Source organism: Silene latifolia, unplaced genomic scaffold (assembly GCF_048544455.1).
Source record: "Silene latifolia isolate original U9 population unplaced genomic scaffold, ASM4854445v1 scaffold_20.1, whole genome shotgun sequence".
Classification (NCBI taxonomy): Eukaryota; Viridiplantae; Streptophyta; class Magnoliopsida; order Caryophyllales; family Caryophyllaceae; genus Silene; species Silene latifolia.
In genome coordinates this window covers 11,858,906-11,871,564 of record NW_027413163.1, presented here as the reverse complement: position 1 = coordinate 11,871,564, position 12,659 = coordinate 11,858,906, and positions in this window count along the sequence as shown.

Sequence of the window (12,659 nt, the reverse complement as noted above, 5' to 3'; positions counted from 1 at the left end):
ATGGTCGCACGATCAACAAAGTTGAAAGCATTCTGGAAATCAACCAGCAACATAGAAAGTCCCACATCACTACCACGGGCCTCAATGAGCCGATTCAAGGCATGCAAGATAGCCTCTCCTCCATCGGACACCCCAGCCCCAATTTGAAGACCAGCAAAATAAGAAGACAAAGAAGGACCAATCAAACAAGCACCAACCTTAGAGAAGACGTGTCTAGACAGTGCCAACAACAATAGGACGAACACCACCACCCGGTTCAACAAGCGGCGTGAGCGGGGTGCTAGCAATGTACTCACCAAGAGCTAGAGGACACCGGCCCTAAAGAAAAAGATTAACCACCTTAGTAATAGAAGCAATCAAATCATCAGAGATAGCCACAGCAGAGCCACTCAAACAGTCCATAAGGTGCTGGGCACGAAACCCATCCCTCCCACAAGAAATGCCATGTGGGAAACTCCGAATCATATCCAAAACCACTGTCGAAGAGGCAATAAGAGGATGATGATCCACAGGCAAAGGAGGCAATGAAGGAGGTGGGGCGACATGGTGCTTCTCTCGCAAAGCCACAAGAGTGGCATCAGAGTAAGGGGCAATACCTGATGAAGAAAGCACCCGCACAACAACAGTATAATGACCATCACAAATCTTCCTCCGACACAGCCGAAGGTTAAGTTCACTCAAATCAAGATCTTCCTCCACAAGAAAGGAAGGGGGAACCTCATCCAAAGTCGCCCGCAAGAGTTGCAAACTGCCACCAGGCACCCCAAGCAAGAATAGCACTGACAATACTCTCCTCCTGGCGCTGACGTCTGACAGCGATCCTACACTCAAGATTACTCCACGGGGAAAAGGTCTTAAGTATACAAAGGGGCAAAACAATCAAACGAATCCAGCAGGAGAGGTCACCAAGAGAGCTACCCACATCATCCAAAGCCCCTTTTAAAACCCAAGAAAACCCAAGACGACACTTAGGAGGGATAGATTTCACACTGCGTAACCCCAAAGAAAGCAAATGAAAAAGCAAAGAGACAGTCCAACCAACCGGCTCAACTTCAGCATCAGACGAAATAACCGACGGAGTCGGAACAGTAGGTTGGGGAATACTAGAAATAAAAAAATGGACATGGCCATCATCACAAATCAGAGATGCCACAATGTCGTCCTGACTATGCAGACACCTCTTAGGTAAGGTATGGGTTCTAAGGCACACCCCCACACAACCAAACCCCCATCCACTGCAAAGTAATCTCAGCATTAGAATAAACAGTCAAACTATCAGAAAGAGTTTGACGTGTAATTACCAAAGCTTCACCATGTCAGTGTCGATCCTGGAAGTGCCGTAGCATGGCAGTTTTAACAAGACTCCTACCACTACCATCTTGACAACCATGAAGACCAACAAAAGGATAGTGAAACCTTGGCAAGTCGGGCATGACAGAAAGGTATCAAAGCTATCAGAATGTTAGAGGAAGTAAGCAAAGTAGTAGCTGCATATACATGGACCCACGCACAAAGGATATCCAGCCAAAACCACTAAAAGAACAAAAAGGCAACAAAGCCAAGCTACAGCACGACAAAGCCACTGGCCGGAGGCACTGACTAGCAACCCACATGCAAACACGTAACAGAAGAGGACAACCATGACAAAAGGAGGTACAGGAAGGACAACAAGTGCAGGTAGGTGACCGGAGCTCCGGCAAATTAGCAGCACAACGAAAACCCCAACCACTGTTGGGAAATGTGTCCTCAACAATAGTGCGATCACATGATTTAAATATCATTATTAAATCTCATTTTAAGAATACAATTGGGAAGTAATATTGTTACTGTCAACTGGTCAACATATATCGGTAATGATTGGCTGACTAGAGTTTGACATTACTGTCGTGTGACGGTGGTGATCAGTTGACCCCCTAGGTCATACCTAAAGGGCAATACACTTAATTGATTATTTAATTAATCGTATAACGTTGCGAGTTGATTAAATTACTTGAAAATTGACGGACGATTTTGGAAGTAAAATTTACGTATCAAATTGAAATATGATTAAATGAGATACGGTCTGAGTAATTAAATTGTATAATTACTCGGATGAAATAAATTGTTTATATGTAACAATTAAAATGAATGAATTATTATAAATTCAATCAGTTGGAATTTATAAATTGGTAAAATACTTTGGCACAAGTAATTATGAAATTACTAAGTCAATTTTTGTATGTGACGTATTTTTATTAATACGTTGATTTTTAATATGTTAAAAATACATAACAAATATATGTGACATGTAACATGTAACATATTGACAATTGACAAAAATAATATGGGATCCATATTATGTAAAGTGCCGAAAAATTGGGGAGAATTAAGCTAGTTAATTGTTTTATTTAGTTGATAAAACACAATGATGAAAAATGCAAGTCTAGGCATGCAAGCCTATTGTTCTTGTGAAGAACAAATTTTTCATGCATTGGCTCCCCAATAGCCCTCCTCTTACACGGTTTTGGGGAAGACAATTGCTTTTGTTTTTCTCCATAATTTTACCAAATAATATACTAAAAGCTAGTGTATCATATTCATTCCACTTCACTCATCCAAAAGAAAAATTCTAGAGAAATAAAATCCTCTCTTTATCTCTCATCAAAACCGAAATAATTCAAGTGTTATACATTATTTTGGTTCAATTTTCTACTAAGATTAATATTATACTAGTACCTATAATATTAATTAGATTAAGTGTTAAGCCTTGGGTATAAAGCTTGGGGAGAGATCTTATTCTTAGATCTTGTTCATCCATTGGAATAGCTCAAGAACAAGTAGAGAAAGGTGATCTCTCTTGTGCCCAATATTGCCGAAATATTGAATGTAAGGACATTATTTCTCTTCTTTTATATTAATGTTTGCATGCATAAAATCCGTTTTAATTTTATGACAAAATTAATTTGACATATATGAGTATGTTAACATGTATAAAGACCTACATTTCTTTCAATCGGTATCATGAGCCACGGTTGTTTGCATGCAAATTGGTTAAAAGTTTTTCCGAGTTATATGAATAACAAAATAAAACTTGTAAAATTTGTGTTATTATGATATATCACGAAATAATTACATGCATGTTAATATTTCTGGTCCTAAAGTGTTTTAGGATTTTTGGGTTAATTTTTCGGATTTTTATTGTTCATATTTAATAATAATGACATTTAAATGTGATTTTATGAGTAAAAATGTCATTTTTGGTCGAAAATTAGCTATACTTCGAATTTTAAGTTGGTTTTTGGATATGTTGTTACATATATTATTTTGAGATAACCTGTAAATTTTCATAATTTTTGCACTTGTTATGCTCGGAAAATGAATTTTTCTTTATTAAATTCGGATTTAAGAGAAAAATAGGTTAATATGAGTTAAATTTCGAATCTGGTCATAGAAAATTAATATGTTGTCACATGCAATTTTACAAGATGTGTGTAAAATAATTGGCTATAAAGAAGTCTTTTAGCATGATTTATGAATTTTTGAAGAAAAATGGCATAAATAGTGACATTATTAGTGAAAATTAATAAAATATAATCTATGACTTAGGAAAAACGTATAATGTTGCATTTTATTATATTTTTCAGATCTAAAATTGAAAAGTTAGTGAAAATAATTTTTCCATGTTTTTATGATTATTTTATTATATATCGATAAACCGCAACATTGTTTTCCCGAAAAAATCTCGAAATTTTTAACCTAAGATTATGAACATTATGAGTGTCATGGAATTTTTCCAGAATGTTCATGAACTTAAATTTCAAATTTTGAATTTATTTGAAATTTTTGGATTTATTTGAAGTTAAATAGCTTATTTTTGTAATTTTTGGTCCATTTATGAACAATTTTTAAAATAAAAGTTAATTATGGTCAAATTATTAGTGAAGACTATATTTTGAGTCCTAAGAGGTTAGGGTAATTAACTTATGCATAAATATGAGTTTATGTATTTTTGTGATTATAAAATGTTGAAATCACGCAAATCCGTAAAAACCAAGTTATATACGATATTGGCTAATTAAAAGGCGATTTAGCATAAAAATTGAGCATGTTCATACATAATATAATGCTGCATTTTCTTTATGATTGTCATAATTTTAATTTATGTAATTTTGAATTATGTAATTTTACTTAGTATGGCCTTAGATTTTAGTTGGTATTTCCCGAAATGTATGGGAATATCGATTCGGTTGTAATTTTTTATTGTGATCTCGTATCACCGTTTTGTAATTTAATAGATTTATTTTATTTTAGTTACAAATGTATAATAGGAAATTATGTAATTTATTATGTAATTTTATTCATTCCGGAGTTTCCAAAAGACGGATTTCTTCAAGAATGGCGATACATAAAGACGGTGTTACCTTGAGATGTGTGCCACAACCGAAGTTCAAGGGACCAATGGAGTTGGTTTCCGAATATGTAATAGATTAATAGTTTTTCTATTTTAGGAAAGGCCATACTAGGATTTTTTATCTTTATGCTTGCATTTTATTTTATGTCACATGCATCGCTAAATCGCCATAACTAAACATGCATTGTCTTATTTTATCGAGTTTTTCGACCGTGTCAATTCGAATTATCGTAGTTCACCGATTTAGTTCACTTAAAACGTGATAGATAATAAATTGACATGACCTCTCGCTAAAACAAACAATTGAGACATAGCCTTACCAAATAGTAGAAACCATGAAAACCTATTTCGCGAGGGAGTGCACTCGGCCACACCGGGGTACAAACCTTGTTACGTAGGGGAAGTGGGTGATGAATGTTTATCCACCGAGTTCATGTTAATGAAGGGTATTTCGGCACACCGTGCCCTAAATTGATATGGGTTTGGATAATGGACACATTTATTCGAAATTTGGGTTGTACTCAACGAAAGTATTCACGACGATTTCCGGATGTGTTTCGGGCTAGAGATGAATATTAATGTAAACATCATCGACCAAGAATTCTAAAAGTAGAATCGATTAAAAAGTTAATCCACCGAGTTATGTTGATGAGGGGTATTTCGGCACACCGTGCCCTAAGTTAATATGAATTTGGGTCTTGGAATCATTTCATATAGTTGGGTAGAGGTCACTATATAAATGCTCATATCTTGTTAAATTTGCAAGTATGATTTAAAAAGACAAATGTTAATATTTCCTTTCCTCCATATTTGTAGTGCATTTACAATGAATCCAACAAATGCTACCGCACCAATTACTATTGAGTCATATCACCATGTTCTTGACGACGTATGCTCCAACAATAATTTCGATACAACTAGAGAACTTCATTTCGGGATAGGTTCGGATGGAAACCTTAATTTCATCACCACTTCTAAACCACCCACTACTACTAGACCTCGTGTGAATCCGTCTCAGGAAGACTACCTCATACGATCTATAGGGTCTTTATCTCTGGAAGATAAGGATGCCAAAGCTAGTGGGAGCTCTAGCAATCAAGTTCTTGCTTCAAAGGGCAAGAGGTTCAAGAAGAAAGGAAAGAAAATCAAGAACTTCAAGCAAGTTAATGATGAGTGCCATTATTGCTATGGCATGGGACATTGGCTAAGGAATTGCCCTATGTATTTGCGAAATATAAGGGAGGGACTCATTACTCCAAAAGGTACAATTCCTAAAGAAATTTATGTTATTGATATAAATTATACTTCCACTACGACATGGGTACTTGATACCGGTTGTGGTTCTCACCTTTGTAATCATTTACAGGGTTTAAGAGATGTGGAGAAGCTTAGCAAGGGAGATGTGGATCTTCGACTTGGAAATGGAGCTCGGGTAGCGCGGCGAATCCAAAGGAACTTATGTTCTAGCTTTGCCAAACGGTTTTGAGTTGTATTTGCATAATTGTTTTTATGTTCCTACGCTCTCTAAAAACATTATTTCAATCGCCATGCTAGACATGGACGGTTTTTGTTTTGTCATTAAGAACAATCGTTGCTCTATTTCTAGGAATGATTTGGTTATTGGCCAAGCTTCTTCCATAAATGGCATTTATATTTTAGAGACCTCAAATCCGACAAATGATATTTATAACATTCAATCAAAGAAACTCAAAACAAGTGACCCAAGTGAAGCGTTCATTTGGCATTGTCGATTAGGTCACATAAACGAGAACCGCATCAAAAGATTAATTTCTACTAATGTGATTACACCATTTGATTATCAATCATTTGGTACATGCGAATATTGCCTACTTGGCAAAATGACTCGTAATCCTTTTAGTGGTAAAGGGACACGAGCTAGTGAGCTATTGGGACTCATACACACCGATGTATGTGGACCAATGACTATCACCGCTCGTGGTAATTATGACTACTTCATAACCTTCACCGATGATTTAAGTAGATATGGGTATATCTATTTGATGAAACATAAGAGTGAAGCGTTTGAGAAATTCAAGGAATTTCAAAACGAAGTAGAGAACCAATTGAACAAAAAGATTAAGGCACTACGATCCGATCGTGGTGGAGAATACCTTAGCCTTGAATTTGATTCACACTTGAAAAGTCGTGGTATTATATCACAACTTACTCCACCCGGAACACCACAACTTAATGGTGTTGCCGAAAGGAGAAATCGAACCTTACTTGATATGGTTCGATCCATGATGAGTCAAACCGAGTTACCAAACTCGTTTTGGGGATTTGCAATTCAAACCGCAATAAAATCTTTGAACATAAGCCCAACCAAAGCAACTGAAAAGACTCCATATGAGATATGGAAAGAAAAGGTTCCAAATCTATCCCATATGAAAATCTGGGGTTGTGATGCTTATGTCAAAATTAGAAATGACAACAAGTTGGCACCACGATCCGAAAAATGCATTTTTGTAGGTTATCCCATGGCCTCACGAGGCTATTACTTCTATAAACCTCAAGAGAACAAAGTGTTTGTGTCTCGCGATGCTGTCTTCCTAGAAAGTGATTTTATTTCTAGGAGACAGAGTGGGAGAAATTTTGAACTTGATGAAGTTCAAGAGCCACAAACCGAGATAGAGACGCAAGAAGATGTTCCTTCGTCGTCTAACGCGGTTGTACCTCCTCCACTAAGAAGGACGGGCCGAGTAATTCGCCATCCCGATCGATATGTGGGACTTATCGAGGAAGATGGAACGCTCGATGTGTTGCTTATGGAAAGTGACGAGCCCGCCACCTACAAGGCCGCAATCTCTAGTCCTAATTCCACCTTATGGCTTGAAGCCATGAAGTCCGAAATGGATTCTATGCTTGAAAACCAAGTTTGGGACTTGGTAGATTTGCCTAAAGGGGCAAGACCCCTCCAATGCAAATGGATATTCAAGGTCAAAAATGGCATAGAAGGACATGACGATGTCTACAAAGCTAGGCTAGTGGCAAAAGGATTTACCCAAGTCCAAGGTCTCCATTATGATGAGACCTTCGCCCCCGTAGCCATGCTAAGATCCATACGGATTTTGTTAGCGATCGCCGCATTTCATGATTATGAAATATGGCAAATGGATGTCAAAACCGCTTTTCTAAATGGGCATTTAGAGGAGGAGGTGTACATGATACAACCCGAAGGTTTTGTTGATTCTAAAAATCCTAACAAAGTGTGCAAGCTTAAGAGATCCATTTATGGTCTTAAGCAAGCATCTAGAAGTTGGAATCATCGATTCAATCATGTTATAAAAGAGAATGGTTTCACTCGAAATGTTGAGGAACCATGTTTATACATGAAATTCAGTGGGAGCAATGTTGTGTTCCTAATCTTGTATGTCGATGACATACTACTCATTGGAAATGATATTCCAATGTTGTCTTACGTAAGAAGTGGTTAGGTAACCACTTCCAAATGAAGGATTTAGGAGAGGCACAACGCATATTAGGTATCTGGATCTATAGAGATAGACCCAAGAGGATATTGGCACTAAGTCAAGAGTCTTATGTTGATAAGATTCTTCGACGATTAAGCATGGACAAATCCAAAAGGGGTTTGGTACCTATGGTAACCGGAACGATATTGAGCAGGACTCAATGTCCCTCCGAACCCCATGATGTTGAACGCATGAATTTGATCCCTTACGCTTCCGCTGTTGGATCAATCATGTATGCCATGATATGCACACGTCCTGATGTCTCGTATGCCTTGAGCATGACGAGTAGATATCAAGCAAATCCAGGTGAGAGTCACTGGATTGCTGTCAAGAACATCCTTAAGTACTTGAGAAGAACTAAGGACTCTATCCTTGTATTTGGAGGAGACACTGAGTTGCGTGTTACAGGATACACGGACTCAAGTTTTCAAACAGATAGAGATGACATGAAATCACAAGCTGGTTTTGTTTTCATGCTCAATGGTGGTGCCGTAAGCTGGAGAAGCTTCAAGGAAGTCAGAATCATGGATTCAACAACGGAGGCTGAGTACATTGCAAAGATCGGAGGCGCCAAGGAAGCCATGTGGATCAAGCAATTCACGGAAGGTCTAAAAGTAGTACCTACCGCCGATGATCCCATCACTCTCTATTGTGATAATAGTGGGACGATCTTCCAAGCTAAGGAGCCAAAGTCTAGTAATAGATCTAGACATGTACTTAGAAAGTATCATGTAATAAGAGATTTCATTGAAAGAAAGGAAATTGCGATTTGTAAGGTTGGGACGGATGACAACATAGCCGATCCGCTCACCAAGCCTTTATCGCAGGCTAAGCATGATGGGCATGTTACGTCCATGGGACTTAAACGTGTACCAAATTTTTGTTAGATTTTGAAATGAAATAAAAGTGTTGTTTTTGTTCATGTTCATAATCACATTTGTCTTTTATCTTTAATTTATACTTTGTTACATCCATACGGGTTGTAGAGACAATTGAACCCCGTTAAAGTGAACACGGATTAACATAGTATTTGCCCATAGTCACTTGTATGAGGTGACATCTCGAAGTGACTAGAGTGTGAGGCGATTGATGGCAAGTTCAAGTGCCATAGAGTCATGTGAGATGACTAGTCGATCACATAGGCAGACTGTTAGGAACTTTTTGTCGGGCCTAATGACCGCTTATAGAGTTCTGGCAAATTTATATAGCCTGGTCGTGGCGAGAGCTACTATAGTATTCAAATGAGTCGATTCTTTTGACTAAAGACTATTCTCCTAAGATGGCACAGTTTCAGATTAACTTTGATTTGTGTTACTACGACCTTCGTAAATGGGGTCAAATGGGCATATTTTGGGTTATGATGGCTGTGGCTAGTCGAAGGGAATGAGTGCAATAGGAATTGTCCACCCCTAGTCAGGGTTATAACAATATCTCAGGGCCACTCGAGGAGTAATGAATTGGAAATGCGTGGCCACGCTCGGAAGGTATCCAGTGTGGATAAATCCGGTCAATCGCTTATTCTCCGATCGAGGAAACCACTCTCGATATGATCACTTGCAAGTACGACCTGAAAGACACCTTGCATTGAGTGGGAGATAGTAATAGGACAAGAGAATTGGTGACGCACACTTGTCGAGGACAAGTGGGAGATTGTTGGGAAATGTGTCCTCAACAATAGTGCGATCACATGATTTAAATATCATTATTAAATCTCATTTTAAGAATACAATTGGGAAGTAATATTGTTACTGTCAACTGGTCAACATATATCGGTAATGATTGGCTGACTAGAGTTTGACATTACTGTCGTGTGACGGTGGTGATCAGTTGACCCCCTAGGTCATACCTAAAGGGCAATACACTTAATTGATTATTTAATTAATCGTATAACGTTGCGAGTTGATTAAATTACTTGAAAATTGACGGACGATTTTGGAAGTAAAATTTACGTATCAAATTGAAATATGATTAAATGAGATACTGATCCGAGTAATTAAATTGTATAATTACTCGGATGAAATAAATTGTTTATATGTAACAATTAAAATGAATGAATTATTATAAATTCAATCAGTTGGAATTTATAAATTGGTAAAATACTTTGGCACAAGTAATTATGAAATTACTAAGTCAATTTTTGTATGTGACGTATTTTTATTAATACGTTGATTTTTAATATGTTAAAAATACATAACAAATATATGTGACATGTAACATGTAACATATTGACAATTGACAAAAATAATATGGGATCCATATTATGTAAAGTGCCGAAAAAATTGGGGAGAATTAAGCTAGTTAATTGTTTTATTTAGTTGATAAAACACAATGATGAAAAATGCAAGTCTAGGCATGCAAGCCTATTGTTCTTGTGAAGAACAAATTTTTCATGCATTGGCTCCCCAATAGCCCTCCTCTTACACGGTTTTGGGGAAGACAATTGCTTTTGTTTTTCTCCATAATTTTACCAAATAATATACTAAAAGCTAGTGTATCATATTCATTCCACTTCACTCATCCAAAAGAAAAATTCTAGAGAAATAAAATCCTCTCTTTATCTCTCATCAAAACCGAAATAATTCAAGTGTTATACATTATTTTGGTTCAATTTTCTACTAAGATTAATATTATACTAGTACCTATAATATTAATTAGATTAAGTGTTAAGCCTTGGGTATAAAGCTTGGGGAGAGATCTTATTCTTAGATCTTGTTCATCCATTGGAATAGCTCAAGAACAAGTAGAGAAAGGTGATCTCTCTTGTGCCCAATATTGCCGAAATATTGAATGTAAGGACATTATTTCTCTTCTTTTATATTAATGTTTGCATGCATAAAATCCGTTTTAATTTTATGACAAAATTAATTTGACATATATGAGTATGTTAACATGTATAAAGACCTACATTTCTTTCAACCACAACACCCACGACAAGCAGCCCTAAACACGAAACCCCAACCACAACATTGGCCTCGGTAATGCGCTGCCACTGAACCACCACGGACAATCCATCGGTCAACAACAAACGACAACCAGCAACAAGGTGATAAGCAGCAGAACACGGACTGAAATTTTGTTTTAAAAAAATAAGAAATGAAAAAAAAAAACAAACCGAAGGGCAACGTGCAGCAGACACCGGCGACGACAGGGATAGTATCTATCCGGAAGAGAACCTCACTCCAACGTGATCCGAGGACCACAACCACCCATAATCCGAATCAAGTCGTGAACCCGAAAACCCGCAAATCAGAGGTCGCTTTCCCGAAAGAACAACAACACAATCCAAAACCAGCCGGAGTTAGGTTGTTGACGGAAAGGAAGACTTAGACTGACGGGAACAGATGACAACAGCGGCGACGTGACGACACACAAACCCTAAAACAGAAACAAAATGAAAAAGAAGAAAAAGATGCCCTAACAGAAAAACACGCAGGAAAGGCAATGGCGACGACGTCGTGAGAAGGCCGTCGGTGATGGATGGCCGGCGACGACGTGAGGTGGCAGTCGAGCGCGACGAACAGCAAGGTGATCGATGATGATCGCCTAAATCGCAGAATCGCCACTCCCTGTCTCTCTCTCCAATTCAAAATTATTATTATTATTATTATTATTATTATTATTATTATTATTATTGTTATTATTATTATTATTATTATTATTATTATTATTATTATTATTATTATTATTATTATTATTATTATTATTATTATTATTATTATTATTATTATTATTATTATTATTATTATTATTATTATTATTATTATTATTATTATTATTATTATTATTATTATTATTATTATTATTATTATTATTGATGGGGCATATTCGCACCGCAATCGACCAAGTCAACATATTGAGCAAGGTCAAGGATATCCACAAAGAAAGTCAACGACTTAGATGACTAGCCGATGCAACCCATCGGCTGTCACACTGGGGTCTCGGCTGTAACCACCAAATGGGACACATATCCGCGTACTCATATCCAAGACCCTCAGCCGGCCTGCCATGGGTCCATCGGCCGAGGGTAGAACGGTCTTTCCACCTGCTAGCCACTTGGCCACTTGGCCACTACGTGACAAAAGGTGAAAGCCTATAAATACTCCTCAACCTTCATTGAGGAAAGGATCCACATTCTAACCTAAGAATTACTATTCATCTGGTAATATCGCCCTTATCTCTCTACAATACGCATTTAGCCAAGTAACAACTTATCCCTCTAAGTTTACTGACTTGAGCGTCGGAGTGAGTACGCTTGGCACAAAGCCAAGCCCTCAGTTCGTTCATTGTTGCAGGAGAGGCCGTGAGGAACGTTAGGGACGAGGGATCCAACTCAAGACATCATTCTATAAGCCACGGGTGGTAATAATACTTGCTCTGGAATTATACCCGAAACAATTATTATTATTATTATTATTATTATTATTATTATTATTATTATTATTATTATTATTATTATTATTATTATTATTATTATTATTATTATTATTATTATTATTATTATTATTATTATTATTATTATTATTATTATTATTATTATTATTATTATTATTATTATTATTATTATTATTATTATTATTATTATTATTATTATTATTATTATTGTTCCGGGTGTAATTCCGAAGCAGTTATTTGTTACCACTCGTGGCTTGTAGAATGACATCCTTGATTGAACCCTTCTTTCGGCCTCTCCGAAACAATGAACAACCGAGGGCTCGGCTTTGGCCGAGCGTACTTTACTCCGACGCTCAAGTCGTTGAACTTAAAGAGATAAGTTATGT